This window comes from Microtus ochrogaster, chromosome 18 (genome assembly GCF_000317375.1).
Source record: "Microtus ochrogaster isolate Prairie Vole_2 chromosome 18, MicOch1.0, whole genome shotgun sequence".
NCBI lineage: Eukaryota > Metazoa > Chordata > Mammalia > Rodentia > Cricetidae > Microtus > Microtus ochrogaster.
Window position 1 is genome coordinate 60,146,557 of NC_022020.1, and position 16,258 is coordinate 60,162,814.

Here is a 16,258-nt window from a genome sequence, read left to right on the forward strand (position 1 = left end):
AGAGAGAGAGAGAGAGAGAGAGAGAGAGAGAGAGAGAGAGAGAGAGAGAGAGAAGGTATTTAGCCATGTTTGCAAGATCTAGGAAAATTCACTTCCCAGTTTCTTTTCCCTCTGAAGTCTTTCCTTCCCTGTTCCCCCCAAAACTGAAGAACAAGTCAGTGGAACCAGAGGGCACCCTGTCTTGAAGCATCCCTACCTCCTCGCATTAATTGCCCAAACTTACATTACAAGGCATTACAGCAGTGACACGCGCAGGCAGAAGACAGGAGAATTCACAGTTCAGGTTCACGTTGTCATTAACTCAAGTCTTCGGTGTCAACTCCCTCCCACAGCGGAGCGTCCCTGTGTGGCCTCGCAGTCAACCTCCCCTATGCATTTTCTGGCCTTTGTTGGTTTGTGTCAGCTCTTGAACATTATTTAAATGTAGTTTGGGGTCCATGAATGCAATTACCATTGTGTTATTATTCAGAGGCAGATTGTTAAGATGCAGGCAGCTGTACAAGGAGATGCCCTGTGCTGTGAGGTCCAATTTAGGAGGGCCTTCTGAGCCCGTGCGCACCGTTGCTAGGCAACCCCATGCTACAGAAGTGGAGGCCTCGCTGGCTCCGGAGTGGGAAGAAGCCCAGTGCCTTCAGGGAATTGGAGGCAGTGGTCAATCGGAGACTGGCAGGGCGCCGGGAGCGGGAGGAGGCGGCGGCGGCGTGGGCAGAGCCTACAGGCCTGCAGGGGTGGGGGCGCCCACCCAACAGAACATGGTGTTCCTAGGGAGGGGAGGGGAGTGCTGCAGAAAGGAACGTGCGTGTAGAGAAGGTGTGGAGCCTGAGGCCAGCCAGAAAAGCTTGAAGGATACCCAGAGCAGATGCTAATGCGCTTCTCCCTGCCTGTCCCTCTCTTTGCAGGAAATGAGCAGGTTTGCAGAAAAACTGGTGGCCTGAAATTGAAGCCTAAGGAGTCGGTGCTTGTGAGTATGAATTTTGCTTGTTGAGTTCTGCGGTTATAGCAATGTTTCTTGGAACTGGGCAGTTTCCCTGCTAAGGGCAGGAACTGTGTGACCTGGGTGGAATTGGCTTTGGGTTCTTCTGGAAGGTCCCAAGCACATAAGGCATCAAGTTGAAGGAGGATGCCCTGACCTATAAGTAGAGAACACCCTGGGGTTTCTCAGACAGAACTCCTTGTCTCTGGATCTGTGAGTGGGCAGTGCGAGACTGCCCTGCCATCCCAAGAGTCTTGTGTCTGCCCTGTTCTAAGTTTATTCTTGGGTTGTCCCTGTCAGAACAATTCTCTCACACACCACAGAACAGTGTGCTCAACCCAGAGCCATGAGTCAGCCTAATCCTGTCATCGGTGTGGAAGAGGTGCATGGGACAAAGAACCTTCTAGAAGGGCACATGGACCAGAAAGAGGTACCAGTGATGGGCAGGGAGAACATTCAGGGAAGGACAGGGTTGATCTGGGCCACAGGGCAGGGACAGAGAGCAGAGCAGAGGCCTCGCCGGGGAAGACACTGAGGTCTTTGTGAAGGGCGGCACAGGCATGGGTCTGATGGGCGGAGGAGAGGTTGGTGAGGCTGGGCAAGGTGCTGTGGGCCCAGAACAGCTCCATGGAGGGTCTAGATGCGAAGAACCAGCACGCAGTGACGTATTCCTCATCTGTGTAAATAAAAGTAAATGTCACCCAGTTTGTCTGCTGTTCCTCACCTGCAGACGACTGTGTGGATTGTTTTTCCCACCAAACTTGAGGCTGACCTTGAGATGGGCACATATTCACACTGGGTAAATACAGGAAACCCATGTTTGAGATCTTCCCTAGGCCTCAGAACCTGTCCCTCAAACAAACACAGAGCCTTCTGTAGACAGCAGCCACTAAGGGCCACTCTCACCCATGAATGTACCAGCACTGGGGACACACTGTCACCAAGATCGTGCTTGCTCTCCTGGACAGCCACTGGTGCCCAGGCTGAGACTGAAATATATGTATTTAACAAATGCAAGCTAGCAGGAAGGGCTGGCTATTTTGAAATACCAATAAGAGTAGTATTTCCATAGCGTTAGCTGTGTATACACATTTGGCAGTCTCACCTCTTGAGAGCTTCACAGAGGATCCAGGTATCCCTGTTGTAAAACTAGAGAAACGGAGGCTAAGACTGGCTAAATACTTGCTCAGGTACACTGAGCTGTTATGTGGAGCTTGGAAAACGTTCACTCGAACATTCTGCTTCAGGACACTGGGTCGCTCTCATTAAGAAGCAGGTCCTGCTAGGACTGCCCACACCCCCATTGGAGAAGCAAAGTAATGATGGTTCCCATGGTCCCCCAGTCCTAGTGTCTGGATTCTCTTCATTCTAAAGCCAGTGTATTGTGTGTCTGGCTTTCATGGGCAACACATCAGCCCAGTGGTCTCTAACAGGAAGGACAATGGCTATTCTGCTGTTCCCAAAGCAGAAGGCCATGTGCACTTATAACAGTAGGGGCTATTCCATCAACATGAGAGCTCCGTATGCAACTATCAGTGAAGAATCCGTTGGCGTCTCTTGGGAGTAGAGTCTGAGATGGTACAAGGTGCGAGTGACATATCCATAGAGAGCACTTGTGGGGGAGACAGGCAGCAAGTGTGGGGGCCAGGCTCCTAGCAAGGATATACGCTAGGGTGTGTCTCCTCAGCTCCATACAGCACTGTGGTGATGCATGGATCAGAGACAAGGATGCTCCGTTACTCCTCAGCCATTCACAGAGTGTTACCACTTCCGTGGCATCACCCGAGTAAAGAGCCAGGAGTCCGGAGACTGTCCCAGGCAAAAGTCACATGCCGTACACTCAGTAGCTAGATAGGAATGTGCTGGTAGGTGAAGAGGACCCGGGCCTGGCACCCATGGCATTTATTTCTATGCCTAATTAGCTTCTCTGTTGTAAAGACAGCCACGTATCACAGTCACGTGACCTGGCAGTTACCTTGACTGCAGCTACCTTTATGTTCTAGAATCATAAGCTGGGTATAGTATGAGAGTCAAATAGTGATACAGAAGGTCTCTAATAGTAATGTCTGTCTCTACTGTAAATGTGCACTTTTATTAACTGAAGTCTAATTCTGGATTGGTGATAGTCTTGTGATTCTTAAGCAGAAGGTCCCCAGTAAACATCCCTTCCCAGTCCCCAACCCCAAGTTTCTATTCTCCTAGAGACACCCAGTGTTACTCCGGTTATGTGTTGCTTTTCACATTGACAACAGCATGATTTAGATGCTCAGGTCTGGTTGCCATACTGAGAGATACCACCTTCCTGTGACTTGGACTTTGCAGCTGGAGCTATTCAAAGGGGGCTGAAGAGACCCGAGCCTTTTCTTTGGAGGTCAAACTGCTCTCTGGGGAATGGCTCAAATGCCTATGTGCTTTACAACCCCCCCTAGAATTTCTTCTGTGATATGACAAGTGATATGTGATATGACAGTCACTCTCTAATTGCAATGATGGTTGAAAGCAAATCACACAGTTTGAGAACTTTGCGCTAAAGCTCTTGGAATTCCCAAGCCTTTAAAGCAATGTATTATTTCTCCAAACTCATTATTTAGTGCAAATAACTGAGGTATCGCTGCACGTGTTATCTGATGTCATTTGCATCTTGTTTAATGTCTTCCCGGTGTTCCCAGAGTGCACAGAGATGAACTGCATTGTCAGCACCTTGTGACTTCCTTGGATGCGGTGATTTGAGTTTAGTTTGGAGGCACAGTTGGTCAGGGTTGGAGTAGGCTTCTTTACTTCCCTGTGGTAGAGAGCTCTAGCTCTGAAGCCGTCTGTCGGCAAAGTGGCCCAGACCTTTCTTGTGTGACAGGCCGATATGGAAGACCTGTACAGCCCTGTTACAGCTGGGCTAGTTTCTGTATCCTTATTCTGCACATCACCGGATGCCAGGCCTTGCTCACACTGCTTGTCTGTCTTCTGAATTAGGTCTTATGGCTTTGGGCTAATGCTTATGAATATCCAAACAGCAGTTACTTTGTATTCTTATTAACCCAGCCTGTATGTTTCTTCCTTGCAGTCAAACTCCCTGCTCTCAGTTCACTCCTCCACCCCCAGTATAGTCTCTAAATTACAAGAAATCCTCGAACTTGAGCATGGCCTGTTCTAGCCCCAAGAGGGATTTTGGTGGCACCCCCTTGAAGACCTGAAAAAAAAAATCTCATTTCCGTCCAAGAAATTGAATCATTATCTAGATTGAAATAATATCTTTCCTCAACCTGCAACAAGATAAAGGATCAAATTGGTGGAGTTTCCTTATCACTGTAGTTTGCAGGACACGGAATAATGGCCTGTCACTGCCTCTGGCTGGTGGATTCTGTAACACAGAGCCCATGGTGGCTCCTGACCTACTCTGCATGGCTCGGTATCTGTGGAGATGTAAGACAATGCCGTTAATGACAAGTGTCATTGCATGAGAAAGAGAAGTAGTGTGGGGCCCAGAACAGCATGAGCAACAGCAGGTTCCGCTCAGACAGCACTCGTGTATGGGCAACTGGGGGAGCCAGCAAATAAGGCAGACATTCCTATTCTTCCAGAGCTTGAGTGTGCCAAAGTCCTAGGCTAAGCCTCGAGAGCTGCAGTTTGGAGTAAAGGGTGGAGAGGGTGGACTAGATCTTGCTTAGGCTGGAAAATAAATTGACTGTAGACAGGACTGACAGACATCCTGGGGAGAGAGCTGAAAGATAGGCTGGTGTCGCAACCACCGTTGTTACAGGTCAGCTCTGGTCTCTTGGGCTTCAGGCTTCTCTTGGTCCAGAAGAGGGTGGCACCAAGAAGGGCATCAGGAGAAAGAGGCAAGGTCATGTTTATGTTTAGTCCATGCACCTGGCTGGTCCCCTCTGCCCTTCCTGCTCCTCTAGCTGAAGTGGCTCTGCCAATTCCAGGGCTAGTCCTGCAGATGTCAAAATGTGGATGCCAGCAAGGATGCTTTTCTCACGCTACTCGGCACCATGCACTCTTGCATCAAAAGGAAAGTTTCCAGCTGGGCAGTGGTGGTGCACACCTTTAATCCCAGCACTCAGGAGGCAGCGGCAGGAGGATCTCTGTGAGTTCGAGGCCAGCCTGGTCTACAAAGCAAGTTCCAGGATAGCCAGGGTTACTCAGAGAAACCCTGTCTTGAAAAACAAAAACAAAAACAAAACAAGGAAGGAAGGAAGGAAGGAAGGAAGGAAGGAAGGAAGGAAGGAAGGAAGGAAGGAAGAAAGAAAGAAAGAGGAAGAAAAGTTTCCCTAGCATCAGTGAATAGGGCCAGGCTTTCTAGTCCAGTTGGCCCCGTGGGCTGGCCTCACTGCCCTTGCTATGACAACATAGAAGTGACTAAAAGACACCAGTATCTGACTGGAGGGCTTTTTATGTGCCAGTGCTGTTCTAATGGGTTTTCATACTTGACCCATGCAACTGTGTGCTTTAGAAGGGTTTAGTATCTGCCTTTAATGGTGGAGGCACAGAAAGGCTAAGTCACTTTTCCCAGGAGTCACTAAGTGGTAGAAGTAGAATATGAATGAAGCCTAGTGGTCTGCCTGAAGCCTTTTCAAACTTAATCTACGAGGGCTAAAAATTTGAAACCACCTGGGATCTCCTCAGACCCTACGCCCGAATCCTATCGCTGAGAAGAGCAATATTAACAGTCATGTGTTTGTGATGTTCCAGGAGGGCCACATAGGTAGATTCTGTCCCCAGTGGGAGGTTGAACGATAGTTGATACCCATGGGTGCGGGTGGCTGAGATATAGTCTTCAGATTGTGCCTTCCGAGGCTATTCTCAGCTGTGCATCATGTGGTTTGCCAGCCCCTGGCCTGCCCATCCTCTGACCCAACCCCCACCTTCCCGCAGATGCCACCCCCCCCTCCAAAGCCTTTGGGGCTGTTCTACCTAGCTGCCTGGGCCTCCTGGGAAGGGACACCATCCTGCAGCCTCACCCCATGTCCCCTCGTGCCCCGCGCTCCCCAGCCAGGTGTAAGTGACTTGAAAGGCCTATCAGCAGAATCTTGTCTTCTAGAGGAGTGCTGGCCTGTCAGCGAGCATGCCTGATTGCCATGGTAATCACCGGCAGGATGGAATGATTTCATAATACATTTTCATCTGAAACAGGAACAGGTGTGCGGGGGAAATCAACACAGATCAACAAGACCAGTCTAGGGAGATTAATAGCGAACTTAGGGTTGCTCCAGGAAGCAAAGGGAAGAGAGGCAGACATATGCGGCTTGTAGTCACTATCCTTCCAGCCTGACCTCTGACCTTCCCCTGACCCTCACTCTGTTCCTTTCCGTTCTTCTTGGAGCTTCTCTGTCTTTGCTGTCCTCACACCTTTGGTGTCCATCCCACCTCCCCTGAGAAGCAGTCCTGGGCCCGCCAGCCTGACCCTGGGAATCTGCCTCTACCAGCTTCCTGCAGCCCCGTGCAAACTCTTGCTCCTCATCTCACTGAAAAATCCCCTGATGTCCATGTATCTAGTCTGTGACCTAGGCCACCTGGGACAAGTCCCGCTCAGCCATCTTCCCTTGGGGAAGCCCTCCTGAGCTCCACAGGACCAACCAAGCGCTTCACTGGCCAAGGTCACAATCAGCCTGTGACCTGGTGAGGCCTGGACTCTGCACACCAAAAGTTGATTCTTTGCACTGGACTGGAATCCATCTGTATTATGCTGTTTCTTCCAGAGACAGAGCTACAAAGGACAGCCAGAACACTGCCCAGCAGTTCTGATAAGCAAGGTCTGTGGTCTCTACTTATTTCCACAAAACTGCTGGCCCTGGATATAGGAGTCCACCCTCCTGGGACCAGAAGGGCCATCCTGGCTGCTCCATTGTTACCTTAAGGGGCTCCGGTGCAGAGCAAGTTCGAGGCCACCTCACTTGTGAGTCCTGGCACAGTGGGGGCATAGTGTTAGCGCCACTGCTTTGTCCTGGAGCTGACAGCGTCTCTGCCACAGGGCTGGAGTCAGAATGGACTTGACACAGACATCACATCAAAGGCTTTCTCCACTTTCAAACAGCTAATGCATCAGAGGAGTTGCCAGGCCTGCTCTGAGGACATTATGCTCGGCAGGCATTAGCTAATATCTTGATTTTAATAGATGAATAATAAGAAGCCCCAAGTGTCTCTCGGAACCAATTTTGAAGAACACGCTCAGCCACTTGCCCACCTCCTTGTTGAATCTGACCCCTAAAGCACTCCCGACAAAGGGTTTAGCCCAGAAGAGAGGTATTCCTCTAGCAACTTGGCTCTCTTTTAATTCCTTCCTCGTATTGCTTCGTGAACAGTGAGCCGTGAGAAGATGAACTGAAGTTGGAACGCAGCAGTCCTCAGAGGGAGGCCTGGACTGGCAGCCCTGGCATTTGGCTGGGTAGCACACACCACACACTGTCTTCCGGGTGGATCCCCTCACCTAGGCTGCTGCACAGATACCCACTCATTCCTCAGGGAGGGACTGCACATCCGCAGGTGTCTGTCTGTGCAGGGCATCAGGAACCCGGTGGCATGCTCAGAGTGAACCCTAGGAAGGGAGTTGGAGTGAGAGGCCAGAAAAAGATGTGGAGGGGTTCATGAGACCCAGTGCAGCCACTGGGACTGTTAAAATGGGGTGTGGTCTTTCCTGGGATGGAAGAGGAGGGTCAGAAAGGGTATGAGGAGGGCCTCTTTTCCTGGACTGTGGTGTCTGACACAGCCGGCCTGAAGAAAGGGAGACAAGGCATTAAACATCCTACCCTCCCTCTGATCTCCACTCCTTCCTTCCTAATTGCTGAATCAACAGGAAGCCCGGTTGTGGCCTGCCTTTTGGGACAAAGTATCTCCTGGAGGAGGGTGACAAGCAGGATGGAAGGACAAACAAAATACAGCCCAGCATGCTTGCCCCTAAATTATGGGCCAGGACGAAACTATTCCAAGAGGCCTTATCAGGGTAAGCCTGACCTGAGGACCAATGTAAAGGCCTCCAGGAGAATTCCAGGCTCCCAAAGAGAGGGTGTAGGGAGAGAGAGCATAGGGAGAGATAAGAGAGCAAGCGAACCTATTTTGGGGAGATCGTACCCCTTAATTCTTTTTAGGAGGAACTTGGGAGCAATGACAGTGGTGTAAAGGGTTCTCTTGGGAGAGAGGCAGTGGGATATGAATGAATCCAAGTTGGAATGTCTTATTGGATCCTTCATGAAGGAGCCCATAGTGAGGATTAGAATACTCTAGCAGAGGCCCATAGAGTCCAGGGCAGCCCTGAAGCAAGTCAACGCCCTCCCCGCTCAAAAAAAGCATGTTTCCAGTAGGCACCAGTGCAGGCCAAGGCCAGAGTGCAAGGCCTGCATTCCTAAGGCTTGGCAGAGGCCCACAGACCCACAGTGGAGCTTGGCCAGGTGGAAGGCAGCCAAAGGCCAGCCCTGAACAGGTCCTTGTTCTGGGATCCTGAGAGCTTCTGGGAAAGGTAGGCAGTTCTTAGCCATGGCCATCTGATGAACACATCTGAAGAAAAGCAATGGTGCCAGTGAGCTTGGTCAGCAGGGCCACCCTGCCTCTGGCCTGCCTGTAAGTGGACATCACCCCACAGAAGAAGAGGTAGAGACCCCAAGAGTGGCCATTCCTCCAAGGCCACAGGTCCAACCAGACTAGCCGAGGATAGTCTGCACCTAGATGAGGGAGTGCCTCACTAAAGTTGGGACACGTTTATATTAAACTTAGAAATCATTTCAAGTTACAGAAGAGTAGGCAAAATTAAGAATAATCCCCTTGTATCCTTATATCCCAGATATTTACTGTGTTGTCTACATGGTGTTTGCATTTATGTAGGCCACACACACACTTGGTTGTACAAGCATGCAGAGTTTCTAGCCCACAGGAGGATGGGGTGGATACCCCATGGCCCTTCACATCCATAGCATGTCCAGCATGTGTTTGTAATGGAAGGCACACTTAATGTGAATATACGCTGTAGCCTAACCTGCCGCTTATTTCTCTATTGTCGGAGGACTTTGGCATTTGGCGACATTTCTCTGAGGATTGGGTGTAACTCTGTCTTCCTTAGCCTCCGGCAAGCAGCGGCATTTTTTTATAGCCTTTGTTTTCCATGACATTGACATCTTTGAAGACCACAATGCCCTCACTTTTGATAAATGAAATCCCCCATTTAATCTAACGTTTCTTTGTGGTTAGATTCAAGTTGTGTTTTTGGTCAGAATCCTGCACAGACCCCACTTTTGGGGTGATTTTATCTGTGTGTTTGAGACAGTGTTTTTCCACGTAGCCCAGGCTGGCCTTGAGATCTCAATCCTCCTGCCTCTGCCTCCCAGCACAGACCCTCTTCTTGGAGAATCATGTGCAGAGGTGCTCAGGAGCCGTCTTCCTCGCTAAGGTCAATGTTGAACCAGTCTAGCTATCATCCAGTTCTCCATTTCACAACTCTGGCTTCCTCTGTTTCCCGTTCTGTTAGACTGAGGCAGCACTCTGCGGGAAGCCATTCCCTCCTATGGTTCACTCACCTACACATACACCGCTTACCTTGGATTTCTACTTCCTGTTTTTCCTCCTTTCTTACACATAAGGCAGTACATCTTATGTCCTTTTTATCTTTATTCATCCAGGAGTAGCTCATGGATCGCACTGCGTCCTAGTTCATAGAGGGGTCCTCGTGGTCTCACCGCTGTGAAATGCTCCACTGTGTAGACTCCCTGGCTCACTCCCTGCGTTCTTATGCGCGACAGCATAGGCGGTGTCTTATGCAATGCATTTATGTGCTAACCCACCTCACCCGCTTTAGGTCTTATTCTGCTTGGAATGCACCTTCAGGGTCTGCTTCTAGGAATTGGATTGTGGTTTTGCTGGGAGCCACCAGATCCCCCCAGGGTGGTGCCATCCTGCATCCTCCCCCACCTGCTTCTCTACAAGAGCCACCCATTCCTGCAGCTTTGGCTAATCCCGTGGACTCATGTAATTTTGACTTTCATTTTTTCGTATGAACGGAAGTTGAACATATTTTCATATGTTTAAGAACAACTTTAATATCTTTTTGTGTAAATTTTCTATTTCTATCTTCCGCCCATTTTCTTTTCCTTTGCTTGCCTATATCGAATGTCACTTTTTATTAGATTACAATAAATTAGACTTCATTATCACAGATTTTTTAAAACGAAATCTGGTTTTGTAGTTTCTTTTCCCCTCCCTCCTCTTGTACCCCTCCCAGCCATTTTCATGACGTGACCTTTGGCCCTCCCCAGCCTTTCTCAACACCTCCTGATCCCCTCTCAGCATCCCTGTCTAGTTTCTCAGTCTGTGCCCACTGTCACAAACCCTTAGTTACAGTCACGTAAACATAAGGAAAAGCAGGCCACTTTGCCTCTCCAAGACGGCTTCCACTTTTCCCTGGGCTTTCAGTTCTCTGTTCCTCCGGTTTCTAATTAAAATGCTTCACTTTTTAAAAATTGAAATATACTGATATTATTCTCCCCCTTCCCATTCCTTTCTCATACCTCTCTCATGTAGCACCCACCCCCTGAAATAATTTGTCTCATTTTCTTTGTTTATCTGTCTCCACCCCCCCACACCCCTACTTAACCTAAATATATAAATACAACCTGCTCAGAAACCTTTTATACATATAAATGTTAAACCTTTGGCTATGATGTGTCAAAGGTTTTCTTGGTTCATCATTTTCCTTTAGTTTTACTTTGCATGGGGCTTGGTGTGCATGTATGTGCCATCCCCCGTGCCCCCGTGTGTGTGTGTATGTGTGTGTGTGTGTGTGTGTGTGTGTGTGTAGACAATTATTCAAGCTTGTCTTACTGCTGTATTTGTAGTTACAATAGGGAAACCTCATCATCTACCCAAGCCATAGAAGAACTTATCTATGTACAAACACAGTTGTTAACAGTTACATATTTTGCTGAAAAGATGATAAACTGTAATTTTAAGATTAAATCTAAAAGATGGATCTGTGTTCTCAAGATGATGGGTAAAGGGCAGAGAATAAGAAAATGCAGTGTGAGAGACATTGAAGCCCAAACATTTTTGGTTTTAGGAAAAGGACAAAAAAAAAAATGTGGTCCCTGTCCTGCAGCCATGGATACTTGACACAAGGAGTCAAGTTACCTGGGGTAAACATAACCCCTGTTGCCATCCAGTGGCAGGCATTTGGAGGAGGGAGGTGTCCTTTGGATTGCTGAGAAACCTAAGAACAGGCCAAGGATAAGGCAATATTTAAGGAAGTATTCTCTCTGAAGGCCATGCAGGGGTGGGGCAGCTACCTGCAGGTGCAGGGGTGGGGCAGCTACCTGCGGGTAAGGGTAAGTCTTCTACTTGCCATGGAGTCACGTGGGTGGTGGGGACACCAATGAGATTGCAGAGTGAGCAGCCAGGATGTCAGGTATTGGCCAAGTCAGGAGTGAGGGAGTAGTGTGGTGTTGGAACAGGGATGGGAGGTACCTGGACTTTATCCCAAAGGTGGTGAGAAATCACCACACACTGAAGAAAAAATGAGGCCCCAGTGGGGAGAGATGAGAATGAAAGGAGCCTCTTCTCAGAGCTGATGTCAAAATTAAACAATAATTGAAACCATTTCAGTTACCATTAGACCTGCTTAGAGCACTTCAGCAATTATTCCTTGTGTTTTGAGGGACCTACTGATCTTCCTCATCTGATTTCAAGTCCAGTGCCCATGATACTCACCTATTCAAATCATAAGGCTGGACAAGAAAACTAAGACAGTGCTCAGTAAAGGCAGAGGGACCAGTGGTAGAGCTCACTCAGATCTAGAAACACCCTGGGAGAAGGGGCTTTGGTCAAGGACTAGAGAAAGTCGGAGTTAGAAGGAGTCTCAAACACCTTTTGCAGCAGCAGGAATTAGGGATAGACATAGGGACTCTGAGAAAGTCAGTGGCCTGCAGTCTGTTCGGCTTTGTGCACACACTCTCTTCTTTCCTCTGCCTCTGGATCTTCTGTCTCTGTTGGGGGCCTTGCTCCGCAGCCTTGTGTGCAGGAGCTCCTCCTTGTACAGGGCTGACCCACATCCACAATGGAGGAGAACAAGGGGAAGAGTTAGAAGCTGGCAGAGGAGTCAGGGAGGCAGTGGATTCTGGTGCTTTCTGTTCCCAAGGCTGACTCGGGGCGGGGGGGGGTGTTTACCCAGGACCCCAGGGATTCATTGCTTCTCTCCCCAACTCCAGTGATGGACCTCGCAAATAGCCCAACGAAGGCCTTTCTCTGTGACCCCATGGGTCATGTCAATCAAGTGTGTGAGAAAAATAATAAGTCTCTAGCAATGTGGCCACTGTGTCCTTTCGAGCTCGCTTATCTGCTCCCCTCGCTCCTGCTGATGAAGGCCAAGAGGTTGCAGAATCTTCCAGAAGCTTAGTGGAGGGGGAGAAGGGCAGATGAGGACTGTACTCTCACCCCTCTGCCCCTTCAATTCTGCAGCTCCTGATGAGAATTAAACATCCTCACACCCCACCCCCAGTCCCCCCATCCTATGTTGCAGCCAGCCGAGCCACAAGCTGGGGAACTGGCTATGTTGATGTAATTCATGGGTGCTGGGAAGGCTCATCCCACCAGGGGCTCTTCACTAGGGCGCCGCTTCAGACTCATTTGCCAGCTTCCCAACCCTCACCCTGTCTTAGGTATGGCTCTGCAACCTGGCTCAGATGAGACCGACCAGCTCTCTCTGCAGGCCACCTGCATGTCTGTGTCCCAGTTTTTGAAGCACGCCTTGCCTTGTCTCGTTTTGTGGCAAAGGTAGCTGTGAAGCGGGACAACTCTTACCTTTGAACCCCCAGTCACAGATGAAGAGATTACAGAGTCTCTGGACAGGAAGGAATGACCTTGAAGTCTGACCTGGCTCTTGCTGGTTGACCTCAGGGAAGCCCTGTGTTCTGCCTGAGCCTCTGTTTCCTCATTCACTACAGGGGTCTACTGGATTTTGTCTTGTGGGGAGAGGAGGCGGCACCAGACAGAACAGTAAGTTTGCCAGAGCAGCAGCATGCTGTGGCCTGTTCAGACAGAGCAACTTCATCCACTCCCAGAGGCGGGCTGTACACCTGTGCTCTAGGGCAGGCCAGGGGGACAAGCTAACACTAAAGGGCCACTTTCAGGCGTCTGTAAGAGCTATCCAGCTGGCTAGGAAAGCCCTACTGCAGACTAGCCAGCCTAGAGTAACGAGTACAGTGTCTCTATCGTCACACTTAACCATCTCCCCTGTCACAAGGAGAGTGGCTTGTCCAGGTCCTTACAGTTAGGATTGGTACCCAGACCTTGTTGAAGGACATTTTTGGAGATATTGTTCACATAGAGGCAGGGCTCTTCTAAGTAGGAGACATGGGGCATTGTGGGAGAGGGAATCTAGAGGGACCTGTTGCCATATTCTTACGATCTCAAGATCCCCACTGCAAATCAAGATATGCTAGAGTGGCCTGGTTCCTCCTTCCGCATAGTGGGTGTATCCAGCACGAGAAAGAGGCCACAAGGGTAGCTCTCTTCCCTTGTTTAACTTGCTGCCAAGCCTGGGAGCTTTGGACACTGAAGCTCCATGGACTCAGACAGGGACAGAGAAAGTGCCAGGGAGACCTGTTGCCATGGGGATTTGGTCCTAAAAGAATGGAATTCCCCCTCCCCCACACACACATCTCATCTTCTTATGCTCCATTCCCAGCTGGACATCAGGTTAAATGTGGAGAGCAGGCTGTGCTGAGTCGGGTAGCCCTCAGAGTACAGTAGTGGGGCCGAGGGAAGCACCACACTCCTGTGGCGTGCCTGGAAAGCAGCAAAAGGAAGCTCCCAAAGCCACGCCAGATCTTCTGTCTTCAGTCATCTGTTAGTAGCGAGAATGACCATGGGGTGGGATAGGAGGTGAACTGGTGCAGAAAACCCTGGAAGATGCCTGTCGAGGCTTTGAGCTGTGCGCGGATACATGGGGACTGCCCGCGTGCCATGCTAAGTTGTTAACTGGCTCCCTCTAAGCAAGAGAACACACCTGGCCTCCCAACCCATCAGCTAAGATGCAAGAGAGCAGGCTTAATATGGCCATCTCTGTGTCTGCCCTGGCTTGGCCCGCACTCCAGGTAGAATGTCTCTCTTCGTTCCTGTGTCTCTCTGGTGCTTTCGACCCAGCCCTTCTCTGTGAGGATGGGGCTCGGCAGCCCCTGTTCTCACCTCACCTGCTTTCATTTCAGCAAGCCTAAACTCTAGAAATGTTGCCTTACCACCCCCCGGGAGCCGTGATGAAAAGTCCCTGTTCACCCCTGATGGACTGAGACAGCCCCCAGATTGAAAGGCTAGACGCTGTGTGAGCCAGGCCTGGCAAAGGATGCTCGCAGTAATCCAGTTCATCAAGGATGTCACAGCAGAGCCCGTATCTGCTGACTACAGGCTCAGTGAAGCAGCAGAACACCCGAACGTTCCCTCATGCAGGCGCCCATGATGGCTGGCCTGTATCTCTGTCTGTTTTGCTGGGGACAGGGGGTTCTCTGAGTGAGCAATGCTCACATGGGACTTTTAATGACTGTGTGATGAAATGACCCCTTAGTCGTGTTCTGGCAAAGGTTAACATAGGTGTCATGTGAGAAAAGAGATGGAGTCAGGAAACACAGTCTCTTCCTCCACTCCCCCTCACAACAGGGATGACAGACAGTTTGCTGTCCCCAGAGGAACACTTTGAAAATAGAAGTGTCATTATAAGGAAGAGCAGATGCAGCGCGGTCTCCTGGAGACTCCGTGAGCCACTGTATTTGGCTACCTTATCTTCGCACTATACACATGGCAAAGACTGGCTTCTCAACCTCTCCGGATCACTAGGGTCCTCTTAGAGCCCCAGTCCCTCACCTCCCTGACCCTTGTCACCCTCATCCCTACATCTCATCCGTTCACTGTTTGGTGGTTCCAGCGTAAGACAATTTACCAAATGCTTCAAGTCTACAGATGAGACTATAACCTTGGTCCAGCACTGTCAGCCTGAGTCCCCGTCCCTTTAGTGACACTCCAGCTCAACTCATGTAGGTAGCAGGGTTTTTGTTGTTGTTGTTTGTTTTTTTTTTGGAGGGGAGAGGGTAGGAGGGAGAAGCAAGCAGTTGTGTAAGAGCAGGGCAGGGCTCTGTCTGAAGTGTGCCCAATGGTTTGGTCAAGACATATTCTCCCAGGTACACAGGATAAGTCCATCGTATGGCAGAGGAGACTGACAGGCATAGCTGTGTGCTTCTAGAAGCTGGGAAAACAGAGATAGAAACCAAGCTGCCTGCCAGGAAGGTCCTCTCCCGTATTCCTCTCCTTTCTGTTATTTACCCTTTGCCTGCTCCCCAGTCCTCAGGTAGTCACCTGGACAGCAGACCCTGGGGTGCAGGTAGGTCCTGAAGCGGCAGGTTCAGAACCCTGGGCCAGTGGCAGCCCTCACCATGGCTGCTCGGGGACTACCCAGCCTTTCCCTCCTGACTCTCAGATCCACAGCAGAGGAGATGCCCAGCGTCGGCCAGGATGGAGGAGGGCGTGTACTAAGTCCTCTGGGGGTGGTGGGAGGGGGTGGTCAGAAGCCACTTTCACTTTTGGTGCGCAGGTCACAAGACCCATACCATTCTTGATTTGATTTCCATTCAAATACTAATGGAAACGAACATTCCTCAACAAGAGGAAGCTGTTCCACACAGGGAAGATGAGGTCTCACAGGCCAGGTGATTCGATCCAGAACAGTCACCTGTCCCCATCCCCCCTTTTTCATAAACAACAGTTGTTTTCATATTTGAAAATATTAAAAATAAGCAGTTGAATAGTTGTAATGCTACAGATGGAGCCCATAACCTCAAACATGCCGTGAGCACTCGCCCACTGAGCTACACACCCAGCTTCTGGTTTAAGACTCTGGGCATTTGTATTTGTTTCCTCTTTGGTTTCTAAGAGTTGCTGATTTGGTGTCTGTTACGTTTAATTGTTTGGAGCCTGGGTGTGCCGTATTTGTCACGATATTATTTTCCCTATGAGCTATACATTTACCATGGCAGATCTGTAAACTTCAGGACAGAAGCACCAGGAGGCTTGTCCTGCAGCAAGCACACCCCTCGCACACCCCTTCCCAGGGCTATCCTGCAGCAAGCACGCCCCTCCCCATGGCTGTCCTGCAGAGGCCTTCACACTGGCTGTCCACACATCTTATCAGAGTGACCCTCACCCTAGACCCTCACCCCTATGCATGCTTTGTGCTGGGCTCTGCCCTGGCTTCCCGAGGGTCTGGCCTTAATGATATGCTCAGTGAAGCGAATACTGACCAAGACAGTTTCCTGGTATGTTTTCCTA

General features: G+C 49.9%; 1 protein-coding gene across 1 annotated transcript in view; it reads left to right on the forward strand.

The window, feature by feature from the left end:
• Window positions 1–16,258, forward strand: part of Zbtb7c (zinc finger and BTB domain containing 7C) — a 298,672-nt gene that overhangs the window by 172,926 nt on the left and 109,488 nt on the right. Inside the window, exon 3 of the mRNA XM_026783651.1 lies at window positions 900–961. The gene's annotated coding sequence lies outside the window, so the exon portion shown is untranslated. The remainder of the gene's footprint in view (window positions 1–899; window positions 962–16,258) is intronic.